The sequence below is a fragment of the Dreissena polymorpha genome, unplaced genomic scaffold (assembly GCF_020536995.1).
Source record: "Dreissena polymorpha isolate Duluth1 unplaced genomic scaffold, UMN_Dpol_1.0 chrUn052, whole genome shotgun sequence".
Lineage (NCBI taxonomy): Eukaryota > Metazoa > Mollusca > Bivalvia > Myida > Dreissenidae > Dreissena > Dreissena polymorpha.
This window is the reverse complement of record NW_026273366.1, coordinates 11,537-26,151: the sequence shown is the minus strand read 5'-3', so window position 1 is coordinate 26,151 and position 14,615 is coordinate 11,537. Positions and strand designations below refer to the sequence as shown.

General features: G+C 39.4%; 1 long non-coding RNA gene across 1 annotated transcript; it reads right to left on the bottom strand.

The window, feature by feature from the left end:
- Positions 1–6,963: 6,963 nt before the first annotated feature.
- LOC127863872 (uncharacterized) lies at positions 6,964–13,911 on the bottom strand. Its single transcript, XR_008041224.1, has 4 exons — positions 13,831–13,911; positions 9,448–9,606; positions 8,148–8,278; positions 6,964–7,856 (listed from the first exon to the last, which is right to left on the bottom strand). It is a non-coding gene; the product is annotated as an uncharacterized LOC127863872 (long non-coding RNA).
- Positions 13,912–14,615: the final 704 nt, after the last annotated feature.

The window sequence follows — 14,615 nt, the reverse complement described above, 5'->3', positions numbered from 1 at the left end:
TGTCTGTATGTATCAGTGAAACACAGTTACCAAAACCCTCTTGCTACGAGAGTAGCAGAGACTACGAGAGTATCAGAGAGAGCTGACTGGCATGTATATATATGAATTGGATACTTCTAGCAGCATGTACACAATATCAGCCATAACAGCCGCATTACGGTCGAGACAGTTAGCATGGATTGTTTGGCCTTTATAGCTTTTCGGTTGCTAGTGGTATGGATTTCATTCATACGTGAGTTATATTAGAGCATTTATATTCGTAGATTCCATGAACGATATTTATCTCATACAGATTGTTGATAGTTTGGTCGCATTGTCTATAATTATATAACCTTTTGGTACATGCATAAAGCGTGATTCTTTGTCTAAAGGACAGGGGGGGGGGGGGGGGGGGGGGGGTATTGTGCTGATTTGGCAAACAAACTAGCTACTACGAATTATTTGTTACTTAGATAAGAATTATACTTAAAGAAAACATTCTCGGTCGAAATTCAACTGTTGGTGCGAGATCCAAAAATAGGAAATGAGTCAAGTACTGTATACGCATACTGACAGATTATATATTAGCCATTGATTTGTCAGAAGTATGTAACAAGTATCATCATATTGATCCGAGAATGTACCAGATGTGTGACATGAAGATACCTATGTTTTATACGTAAGAAATAGCTTCATATCCTACATTTTAACTGGGCTTCTATAAGTTCTGTATTTATCTGGGACAAACTGGTTATATTATTCCAGGTTGATATGATTGTATTAATGTAAGTATGAATGCACTCTCCAATATCCATTCTTCACGATTTGGGAAAGTGTGTTTATTCGGGACATTTTTACATCAGTTTTCAAGATACTTCAATATTCATTTTTATATGGCGTCTCGGTCACATTTGTATATAAGAGTTTTAAAAGGTGAAACTTAATTAATTATGAAATGTATTATCTGCATTGTACCATAAGACATCACATTACATTGCGTCATGAAATATTACATTATGAATATGAGGGTATAGTTATGTTCGAGGGATGTTTACCAGTTTACATGTAAATGAAATACGTATGGTTGTAGCTTATGTATTGTTGAAAGGATTTTTTATTTCCTTCACTGACATTAAAAAGGTCAGTATGATAAGTGCTCTTTTTGCAATACTGCAGCTACATACGCATTTCGTAGACGATTTAACTGTTGTTGCAGTTGCCATAAATGCAATAACTATTTCATAATAACACGATAATGATGCGGATTACATTCGTTTTTACCAGTACATACCAATCTTCCTTTAAAGACCATCATTAGAATGGTAGAAAATCTAATACGTAAAAAATATCAATGTTTGTGCCTCATACTGATTCAACGGTTTCTAATATATTGAAATAATCTTAGTGAACGTGTTTCTTTAAATCTCGACTTAAGACTGAGTATTTACGGCCATAGTAATGTGTTACTTTTCTCCTTGCATACAGTGCTAGTGTTGAGCTTTCTCTTGACAGTAAATGGGTTCGTTCGTTCCTTCAAACCGTTCTTAAATCATACCCCTGGAGTCAAAAATGGAGATGTCAGATAATTTCATATAGATTTTGAAAACACTAAGGAAATGTATTCTGGTAGGGTGAAACAAGTAAAAATTATTTGTCTACAATTTAAAATTATATATAGTTTCGACAGCATGTTCCCGGGGACAAAATTAAGTTAACATGACAGTATAACGGTCGATAGAACGTCATATGGACGTGCCACTGACGTCATAAGTTGCCACTTTGACGTCCGTTAAAACGTCAATGACGTCACTGGGAGGGTCGGCGACACTTCCGACATGCTCGACTCATTGAGCCCTACAAGTGTGCCAAGTTTCATGACTATCGGTCAACAACTTTGCCTCCAGCAACGGCAGAACGTCTCCCATTATAAGGAATGCCAGCCGATGACGTCACTATGGAGGTTTACACGTAAACGTTTAACGGGCGCCGCTCGCAAACGCCTTTGAATATATTCGGGAAATTTGGCACGTTTGTAGCGCTTACCGAGACCCGTCGAATGACGCTGTTTTGACCGTTATAGGACGTCATATGGCCGTGCCGCTGACGTCAGAATCTGCAACTTTGACGTCATCTATTACATCAATGTCGTCACTGGGAAGACCGGCGACATGGCACGTTTGTAGAGCTCACTGAGACCCGCCGAATGACGTTGGTCCCGTCGTTATAGGACGTCATATGGACGTGCCACTGACGTCATAAGTTGCCAATTTGACGTCCGTTTAAACGTCAATGACGTCACTGGGAGGGTCGGCGACACTTCCGACATGCTCGACTCATTGAGCCCTACAAGTGTGCCAAGTTTCATGACTATCGGTCAACTACTTTGCCTCCAGCAACGGCAGAACGGCTCCCATTATAAGGAATGCCAGCCGATGACGTCACTATGGAGGTTTACACGTAAGCGTTTAACGGGCGCCGCTCGCAAACGCCTTTGAATATAGTCGCGAAATTTGGCACGTTTGTAGCGCTCACCGAGACCCGTCGAATGACGCTGTTTTGACCGTTATAGGGCGTCATATGGCCGTGCCGCTGACGTCAGAAGCTGCAACTTTGACGTCATCTGTTACGTCAATGTCGTCACTGGGAAGACCGGCGACATTGCACGTTTGTAGAGCTCACCGAGACCCGCCGAATGACGTTGGTCCCGTCGTTATAGGACGTCATATGGACGTGCCACTGACGTCATAAGTTGCCACTTTGACGTCCGTTTAAACGTCAATGACGTCCATGGGAGGGTCGTCGACACTTCCGACATGCTCGACTCATTGAGCCCTACAAGTGTGCCAAGTTTCATGACTATCGGTCAACTACTTTCCCTCCAGCAACGGCAGAACCGCTCCCATTATAATAATGCCAGCCGATGACGTCACTATGGAGGTTTACACGTAAGCGTTTAACGGGCGCCGCTCGCAAACGCCTTTGAATATAGTCGCGAAATTTGGCACGTTTGTAACGCTAACCGAGACCCGTCGAATGACGCTGTTTTGACCGTTATAGGACGACATATGGCCGTGCCGCTGACGTCAGAAGCTGCAACTTTGACGTCATCTGTTACGTCAATGTCGTCACTGGGAAGCCCGGCGACATGGCACGTTTGTAGAGCTCACCGAGACCCGCCGAATGACGTTGGACCCGTCGTTATAGGACGTCATATGGACGTGCCACTGACGTCATAAGTTGCCACTTTGACGTCCGTTTAAACGTTAATGAAGTCACTGGGAGGGTCGGCGCCACTTCCGGCATGCTCGACTCATTGAGCCCTACAAGTGTGCCAAGTTTCATGACTATCGGTCAACTACTTTGCCTCCAGCAACGGCAGAACGGCTCCCATTATAAGGAATGCCAGCCGATGACGTCACTATGGAGGTTTACACGTAAGCGTTTAACGAGCGCCGCTCGCAAACGCCTTTGAATATAGTCGCGAAATTGGACACGTTTGTAGCGCTCACCGAGACCCGTCGAATGACGCTGTTTTGACCGTTATAGGACGTCATATGGCCGTACCGCTGACGTCAGAAGCTGCAACTTTGACGTCATCTGTTACGTCAATGTCGTCACTGGGAAGACCGGCGACATGGCAAGTTTGTAGAGCTCACCGAGACCCGCCGAATGACGTTGGTCCCGTCGTTATAGGACGTCATATCGACGTGCTAGTTACGTCATAAGTTGCCACTTTGACGTCCGTTTAAACGTCAATGACATCACTGGGAGGGTCGGCGACACTTCCGACATGCTCGACTCATTGAGCCCTACAAATGTGCCAAGTTTCATGACTATCGGTCAACTACTTTGCCTCCAGCAACGGCAGAACGGCTCCCATTATAAGGAATGCCAGCCGATGACGTCACTATGGAGGTTTACACGTTAGCGTTTAACGGGCGCCGCTCGCAAACGCCATAGAATATAGTCGCGAAATTTAGCACGTTTGTAGCGCTCACCGAGGCCCGTCGAATGACGCTGTTTTGACCGTTATAGGACGTCATATGGCCGTGCCGCTGACGCCACAAGCTGCAACTTTGACGTCATCTGTTACGTCAATATCGTCACTGGGAAGACCGGCGACATGGCACGTTTGTAGAGCTCACCGAGACCCGCCGAATGACGTTAGTCCCGTCGTTATAAGACGTCATATGGACGTGCCACTGACGTCATAAGTTGCCACTTTGACGTCCGTTTAAACGTCAATGACGTCACTGGGAGTGTCCGTGACACTTCCGACATGCTCGACTCATTGAGCCCTACAAGTATGCCAAGTTTCATGACTATCGGTCAACTACTTTGCCTCCAGCAACGGCAGAACGGCTCCCTTTATAAGGAATGCCAGCCGATGACGTCACTATGGAGGTTTACACGTAAGCGTTTAACGGCGCCGCTCGCAAACGCCTTTGAATATAGTCGCGAAATTTGGCACGTTTGTAGCGCTCACCGAGACCCGTCAAATGACGCTATTTAGACCGTTATAGGACGTATATGGCCGTGCCGCTGACGTCAGAAGCTGCAACTTTGACGTCATCTGTTACGTCAATGTCGTCACTGGGAAGACCGGCGACATGGCACGTTTGTAGAGCTCACCGAGACCCGCCGAATGACGTTGGACCCGTCGTTATAGGACGTCATATGGACGTGCCACTGACGTCATAAGTTGCAACTTTGATGTCCGTTTAAACGTCAATGACGTCACTGGGAGGGACGGCGACACTTCCGACATGCTCGACTCATTGAGCCCTACAAGTGTGCCAAGTTTCATGACTATCGAACAACTACTTTGCCTCCAGCAACGGCAGAGCGGCTCCCATTATAAGGAATGCAAGCCCTTGTCGTCACTATGGAGGTTTACACGTAAGCGTTTAACGAAGCCGCTCGCAAACGCCTTTGAATATAGTCGCGAAATTTGGCACGTTTGTAGCGCTCTTCGAGACCCGTCAAATGACGCTGTTTTGACCGTTATAGGACGTCATATGGCCGTGCCGCTAACTTCAGAAGCTGCAACTTTGACGTCATCTGTTACGTCAGTGTCGTCACTGGGAAGACCGGCGACTTGGCACGTTTGTAGAACTCACCGAGACCCACCGAATGACGTTGGTCCCGTCGTTACAGGACGTCATATGGACGTGCCACTGACGTCATAAGTTGCCACTTTGACGTCCGTTTAAACGTCAATGACTTCACTGGGAGGGTCGGCGACACTTCCGACATGCTCGACTCATTGAGCCCTACAAGTGTGCCAAGTTTCATGACTATCGGTCAACTACTTTGCCTCCAGCAACGGCAGAGCGGCTCCCATTATAAGGAATGCAAGCCCTTGTCGTCACTATGGAGGTTTACACGTAAGCGTTTAACGAAGCCGCTCGCAAACGCCTTTGAATATAGTCGCGAAATTTGCCACGTTTGAAACGCTAACCGAGACCCGTCGAATGACGCTGTTTTGACCGTTATAGGACGTCATATGGCCGTGCCGCTGACGTCAGAAGCTGCAACTTTGACGTCATCTGATACGTCAATGTCGTCACTGGGAAGACCGGCGACATGGCACGTTTGTAGAGCTCACCGAGACCCGCCGAATGACGTTGGTCCCGTCGTTATAGGACGTCATATGGACGTGCCAGTAACGTCATAAGTTGCCACTTTGACGTCCTTTTAAACGTCAATGACGTCACTGGGAGGGTCGGCGACACTTCCGACATGCTCGACTCATTGAGCCCTACAAGTGTGCCAAGTTTCATGACTATCGGTCAACTACTTTGCCTCCAGCAACGGAAGAACGGCCCCCATTATAAGGAATGCCAGCCGATGACGTCACTATGGAGGTTTACACGTAAGCGTTTAACGGGCGCCGCTCGCAAACGCCTTTGAATATAGTCGCAAAATTTGGCACGTTTGTAGCGCTCACCGAGACCCGTCGAATGACGCTGTTTTGACCGTTATAGGACGTCATATGGCCGTGCCGCTGACGTCAGAAGCTGCAACTTTGACGTCATCTGTTACGTCAATGTCGTCACTGGGAAGACCGGCGACATGGCACGTTTGTAGAGCTTGAACGTGCTGTAGTAAAACGATGACATGTACAATTTGTAATCAAAATATTTACTCATAAGAGAGATATTTAAGTTTAAAAATGCTGCGTTCTAAAAGTCACCAATTGTAGTACAACGTTATATTATTCCAATTTAATTTCAATTTCATCATTCTCGGTGGGCTTTTTTCACCAAAAAAAAACATAACATAAATTAGCAAAACAATTTGGCTCGTATGAATATTCATGAGCGCAATGTTGCAAGCCGGTCGGTCATTAAGACGAGTAAGTTAATGTGTTTTGCGTTTCACATTATTCTTTTACGATTGAAAATTTTACTTTTTTAGTTATTTTTTAATTTGCTATGTTTGATATATTAATGTTGATCAATTTCAATTAAATTTACATGAAGTATTAGATATATGTTGAATTAGTCTGAGTCCAAATTTCAACAAAATCCGTTCTAAAATAGGGAGCAATATTTATTCGAATATGTGTTGCGTTAGAAAAGTCTCCAAGTGTATATTTATCATGCAATTTATCCACTTTGCCACAAATATCCATTCGAAATTATTTCGTATGCAACGTGATACATACACCAACTCGATTAAACCACTATGTGATTTGGATCCGTGTTGATGAATTAGTAAGGAAAACGACGACTGTTTTCCAATAAGATATTTCGTGTAACTGTGATTTATATACAAAGTTGTAATCATCGATTGACTCCATCCTGTGTTTCATTATTTTCTTATCATAATTATGATGGCGTAGCATAATACTTTATTGTACACAATATATGTAACACATAATAAGTATATACAAGTAAACATGCATTTAGTTCTGCTGATGGTAAATCCTTTTTTCTGTAGGGATGCCTGATCGATTGCACAAGATATAAGATGCTACAAATTATTGATCTCACGAACAATAGCTTACAATTGATACTGTTAGTACTTTTTTCTTTTTGTGAAAAAGGAAAACTTATCCGAACAAAACACTGCAATCCAGATGCAGCAGTTTCAACAACAAAGGACGAACATTTAAAAAAAATAGTGTTCGTATAAGTTTTCATGACGTTCAGGTCATTACGAATTTGCAAGGCTCAAAATATTTGATTATATGTAACTGTTAATATCTACATATCTTATCCATTATATTTAATGCACATTATTGATTTTTGTAACACTAAAGTGTTGAAGTCTTTTGTATTTTAACTAATTTAGAAGGCCGATTAATAGAAGTTATGTTAGCTTATTAGATGTCGTAAAACTGTCGAAACGAGATGCACGGATGACAGTTTTGATCCAGTTAAAGGGGCCTTTTCACAGTTTTGGCATGTTTTGAAATAAGTCATTAAATGCTTTATATTGATAAATGTAAACATTGGATCTTAAAGGCTCCAGTAAAAAATCAAGAATAAAATTCAAAAGTAGATAACATGACAAATCTTTGAAAACTGACCATGAAACGAATGTTGTACAGTGATTTGCACTGTAAAATTGCGCAATAACTCTGATGGATTATTGAGGTTACCTTAGGACATATTTTATATGTATTTGTTTAAATTTTATTCTATGAAAAATATAAAAACTGATCCCTATCAATATTAATTAACAAAACAATATATCCACTATTAACCTAGATACTTAGATGAACTGTCTGTGGCGATATGTACACCATTTCCCCTCGAAAAACTACCCACTCGCTCGCAAGTCCTCGGTCGGCTTCAGTGTGCAATCTGGAGCCCAGAGATCGTCGAACCCAACGTGCTTAGACCCCGGTATCGTACCCCCGTCCTTCTCTGAAATAATTCTGAGAAACTGTTATAATAATACAGCTTTTATTTCTAAGGGAAATGAAGTACTTATTTATCTTCTAAAGGTAGACCATGTAAATGTTTTAACATATGTATTTAATTAAATGTATATACACGCTTATTAAATTCATATCAATAAGAGAATATTATGGGATTGTTATGAAGAAGCTTTACAGCAAGGACATGTTTGCATTGAAGCTTTTATAAAGGAATGTTAACTCGTTGCTATATTGCCATTGGTTATCAGGCGGACAATCCACATATATGTATGCTTACATTTCTGATCACACCCCAGACTCTACATGTAGTCCGGAAAGCAGTTTGAGTTAGGAAGATTGCACGGTATCTCTGGTGTACTCGTGACACATTTTAAGATGTCGAAGTGAACAGAGGAAGGGATGTGACCGCTGAAATACATGAGATAAACTCTACAGAATAGAAACAAGCACTTGGCAAAACAATGAATAAAACCCCTCGATGCCGCATGCAGTAATATGTAGCAAGTTGTAAAAATGATAGATTGTACCGTGAGGCGTGAACATATATGACCCCGGTTCGTTTTGAACACAGTTTGAGGTTATCAATAACACACATGTACATACAACATATTTAACTTCTACGCCTTGTGGTTTCATAGAAACCATGCTTTGCGCTATCTGGCTATATAATTGTATATAAACAATATGCCCCCTGTGTATGTCCAGTTATAACCTCGGTGTCATGATTTAATATAACTGTAAAGAGAGTAAATATACAATAGTCCATGCAAAATATAACACATTTGGGCCGTGCTCTGTGAAAAGGGGGTTTAATGCATGTGCGTAAAGTGTCGTCCCAGATTTAGCCTGTGCACCAGATTAGCCTGTGTCAATCAGAGACGACACTTTCCGCCTAAACCGGATTTTTGCTTGGAAGAGACTATCTTTTAACGACAAAAAACAAAACAAGCGGTAACTGTGCGGACTGCACAGGCTAATCTGGGACGACAATTTTCGCACATGCATTTAACCCTCTTTTTCACAGAGCACGGTCCATTCATATGTTGTAGTATCAGAACGGCATAATTTTGCTCATAAACTCTATAGAAAAATAATATTCTTTTAGAAATTCTAAGTTTACAAGCAGGTATTTTTGTTATTATTAACGTTAGGACGATAAGAATCGCACATACACAGCTTCATATGATAAGCAGATGCCTGCAAGTTTGAATGTTGTACGCTGAAAAGTGAAGGACAACGCCTTCATACAAGAAGGTAACCACGGAGTGACAGATGGAATGACGTCCATCGTGATTCCGACATACCACCCTTACTTCGTTATGGGGGGTGGAGGGGGGGTGGAGAGAATAATTATTTAAAATCGTTCCAAAATAGTTTACAACAAACTCACAAACCAGGGATTCTCCATTATCTAAATAATATAACTGGTAGAGCCGAGCTAGATTAGATATATCGCATTACCTATTTGGGATATGGTCTTGAAATTATGTAAATGGTCATCTACCCAAACACTGACATTCATAGTGGGACATTAATACTTTTTTAAACACTAGTCCGTAACAATATTTGCCAATTACCTCATATAAGCTTCCTTGTACGTGTCAACCTGACTGTCGAAAGAGAAGGAGACGTCAAGGACCCTCAAGTCACGTGGGGCCCTCTTTAGGGGCCGGCTTCCTAACTGACCCTTCAGCCAGTTTGTAGAAACAACAGTCAACGCTCTGGCTGCACACATCCTGATGAGTTTTAAAGGTAACAGACAAAAAATAGTGGTTTAAAATTGCCTAACCGATGTCGTGTAGCAATGTTCCCGACGCAAATTTCTGAATCTTGTTTTTCGGAAGACTATTTCAATGTTTGGTAGTACGGAACAAATATGAGGATGATGTTTGAAAGCCTAGTGTACATGTGGGATTGCAATATGTTTCTTGCTCATTTCGAGTTACGTGTTCATCAATCACTTCATTATTAAGAGAAAAGATTAAAATCATAATCTAGAAAAAAGTGTTTCAATTTGAGTGACTGAGTACCAAAATTGTAAAGCTTAAAATGCTATAAGAAGAGTAATGTATACAAAGCATTCTTTATTATTGTTTACTAATGGTAAAAGAAACAATGAATGAAGTGTGTATTGACTATTACTGTTCTGTCTTTGCGAAAACTGAAAAGGAGTACATAGCTCTGCTGTTTTAGGGAGATAAATCATAATTGATCTTCTTGAGCAGTTTTCTCCCTTTAATACGAATAACCTCTGTGCAGATAAGTCAACCCATTTATTTTGTTTAATTTGGTTGTTAAAATTCAGAATGAGAAGTCTGGTTGTGTAGTGATTGTATTTCGACGTTTATGAGGTCCTGAATCGTCTTAAGCTGCATAATGTGAGAACTAGGAGTGTGTCCAAGCCCGTATAGCTGTAATTTCAAGCTATTTTGTCCTGTGTTAACTGCGATTATATACCTGTCCGGTAGGGTGAACAACAACCAAGCTCACGTGCGCTTAGAGTAGGAATTAAATGGGGACGCGTAGTTCAGAAAAACGTGTACTGAACACTTCGCTTTCCGGACAGCCTCACTGATTATTCCGTCGGTATGTGTCTTTAAAAGTGTATGAGTACCTTACGCATTCAATTATCAAAAGAAATCTCGTTCAAAACCTATCTTTGACAGATGTCGAAAAAATGGTAAATATTTGCAAAGTCCATTACCTGACTAGAACAAAAACTTTGTCTCTTGTCGGAGAACTTAATACTTAATACCCTGGTTAAAAAATATATGATTCACCCGCTTTTCCGATATGATTTTATAACAAAACTGTGTCTATCCACTTCTAAATCAAAATGGATTAAGTTGGGAAACAAGTTCAAATTTGCAACATAATCGAGCGTTAATGACAAAGTAAATTTGAATTTCCTAACAAAAACATTCTCTGTTCTATTGTTACATACTCCTTGTCCAATTTAAATTCGTAACGGGTACCTAATAATTGCACAACAAATAACCATGTGTAGTTTTGCGTTGAGAAATATGCATAGTTATGGCCATGAGAAAATTAGCAACCTGCATTTAGAATCTAGCATGTCACGCCTGGTTTCCATATTACAATTGCTTGGTGTATCAGAAATATCATATAACGGGCAAAGTATTGCAAACGGAGACATTTACAAGGACGCGAAGCTATCTGATTTTAAATATCGTATTACAAATATAACGACAAATACAACGGACGCCAAGCTAGATAACAGTTGACAGACGCTGTATTGAAATGCCACATTTCAGTTCTCAAAAGCAAAATGTGCTTCGTGCGTGAGATTAAAAAACAACACACAAATAAATATAAAAAGTACAAATTGTTTTTACCTTATAGGACCTTCTTTTGTAATATTCATTTTCTTTATACACCAATAGCATTTGAGCGTACTAAATGCTCCTAATGTTTCTCAATATTCTTTATCGAGTAATGAACTGCTATGCACGTTCTTACTTCATAAAGATAATGCGTGAAACTCTATTTTAATATACATAAACTTAATTCTTAAGAAAACTTTGATGGTAAAACGTTGAAATTAAATTAAAGACCTTTCTTCCTCTGGGCACATTTAAAAAAAAAAGGCTAATTTTTTAGAACTGCTTAGAATTTTTTATTCTGGCTTTAATCTGGAATAGTTATATTTCAGTTAATATCTCTCATTGGTGTTTAAATTATGTCCAAATTTTTTCTTAAAATATGCAAGAATGAAAAAGTTATTGCGATTAATGTGGCTAAAAATGTCAGGAGTGTAAGGAAAAAGTGTGGTATTTTAAAATTTAATTGAACTTCACAGCAGCAGTTCAAACATATTTGGAAACATACCATATTAAAATGTCCTGCATATTAAAATTATGTTATTTAACTAATATTTAAATGTCTTCTTCCACATTTAATAATGACTTTTACATATCTTGTTGTCACTTGAAGACACACACCCCCTGGAGAAAAAAAGTTACAAAATTCCCTAAAATTCAACTTTACATTGATGTTACATTTTATATACTGCATGTTCCATTATTTTCATGTGAGAGTTAAGAAGTAGCAAGTGTATTGAATTAAACCAGTGCAAGCTTCATCATAAAAACTTCTTTTTATTAGAAGGATGACCGCATTTACTAGTGTACTCTCAAAATGTTAGGAGTGTAAGATTTCGAATCAAACAATGATACATTTTTGCACATTTTTTTATTAAACCAACAACAAGTTAACCATAACAGGTTATTTAAGTTCACAAAATACACTTGTCATTGAGATATATCCCACTTTTTAATGTCCGGAGTGTAAGATTTTGTTCAAGTTTGAATTTCGGACAATAAGTTGGCTATGGATGATATAAATGTCTGTAAGTTGATTTATTTGCTCACATAATGATCTTAATTTCTCAGTTAATTCACTTGAAAAGTAAATCCTAAACTATTTAATGCCCAGGACTTCTGAGATCAATAACATTTATTTCTGCTTAGGTAGGAAAGTCCTACATTCAGTAATTTTGTGTTTTTGCAATGAAAATGGTATAATAAGTCATATAATGACCATTCTTTGAGTTCCCTAAGAATACATAACAACAGAGTGACTGAAGTTTCCAAGGCACATATTAAAGGTTAGTGTGAAATCTTACACTCCTGACATATTTATGAATAAAAGCACTTTTAGACTGTTTAATGCCCCCATTTTGTCTTGGAAACCATGCAAATCAATTTATAAAAGGGATGGTGTCCTGTTTCAGTCATATTAGTAAATAAAACAAGATGACCCAGGCCCCTGAATAACAAATCTGAAGACTATACACATTTATTAATAGTGTTTTTCAAGGATTTGACCTTGTGACCAAGATTTGACTTTGCAATTCATGACCCACTTTCAAATTTGGCCTAGATTATAGAGTTGAACATGCAGTAAAAGGTTAATTCAAGATATGACATGAACATTTGTTTATCAAGTGTTTCTACTGTCTATGATATTTTGAATCACTGTGACTGTTTTTAATGGCAAAACTTCACCTAGATATTATGCATATAATTCAAACAAAGTGTTATGAAGATCACTACTATTCACTAGAAACTGTGACTAGCTCATAGTGTTTCTATGATTTGACCTTGTTACATAGTTTAACCCACATAATCATGAAGAAGCTTCCAACTATAAAATTACCATTTTGATCACAGACACAATCAGGTTAGTTTAAACCTATTTATTTTAGCTCGATTGCATCGAAAGCCTTAGGCTTATTGAAACGCTCTCGAGTCCGTTTCCTGGGCCTAGAACCAGTAATTGGTGTCTAAGGGGGAGATCTTAAGAACGCTCCCACAATGGGGATCGAACCCATGACCTCCCGGTCGCTAGGCGGACACCATATCTATTACACCACGGAAACCTAACAATCAGGTTCATATTGATAATTGTGAGCTCTGTGATATTTTCCAATGTATTTACCAAGTGACCTAGTTTTTAACTAAAGCTCACAAAGTGTCACAAGATTTTATTGAAAATTAAATAAGAACGAAAAAGATTTAATGCAATAATTTTGGGCCAAAATTGCAGCCTCAAGAGAGTAAACAAACTTATCGTTAACAAATGATCATCGATGTAGGGGATGTAAATGACACTATATGCACGAGATAAAAATAAGGGCATTTATAAAAAGACCAATTATCTCTTAAAAGAACTAACTATATTGTATATAGATAATATAAGATTTTTATTATATAAAGTTTATATAAGGCACCATATCTCTTAAAAGGACTTACTATATAGTAAATAAAGATTATATGCGTGTTTTATTATGTTCAGCTTATAGGTAAAGTGTATCAAACCGAAAAGTTGAAACAATGTTTACGCGCTTAAGCATGGACAAAATAAATATATTGGGGCGTTAAAGTATAATTATGATACCGATAACAATAAACTTAATGTTTGATTAAAACAAACTGTACCTGTATTGTACTCCTTACAAATAAATCCAGACTTGGTTAACGTTCCTCGCCTTTGCTACAAGAACTGTAACGTACACCAAGATTTGACGATTTAAGTGAAGCGCTGCATGCATGTATTAAAGGGAAACGTAATACTGCACTTTGGTGTTAACCCAACTTCAGTCTTCAAAGCCACCATCATCATCATCATCATCATCATCATCATCATCATCATCATCAATCATCATCATCATCATCATCATCATCATCATCATCATCATCATCATCATCATCATCATCATCATCATCATCATCATCATCATCATCATCATCATCATCACATCATCATCATCATCATCATCATCATCATCACGATTATCAACATCATCAACATCATCATCGTCGTCATCATTTTCGTCGTCGTCGTCGTCTTCGTCGTCGTCGTCATCATCATCATTAGAAGACACTTTCCGCTTTTATGATGTTTTTCGTTTGAAGAAAGTCTCTTCTTAGCAAAAATCCACTTAAGGCGGAAAGTATCGTCCCTGATTAGCCTATGCGGACTGCACAAGCTAATCTGGGACGACACTTAACGCACATGCATTTTACCCCATTTTCACAGAGCGATATAAATATATGAGTATATCCACGGCGATTCTTATCCTTCCATAGCACGCACCTTTCTTCGATTGTTTGCGTTGCAAGCCTGAGTTGCTTCTGTAAAAATGATAACCTGTTAGCGGTCCTTTTGTATTTTGTACGGGAAGCTGACGTTAACGTTTCACGGCATGTGTTAAAAACGGTTT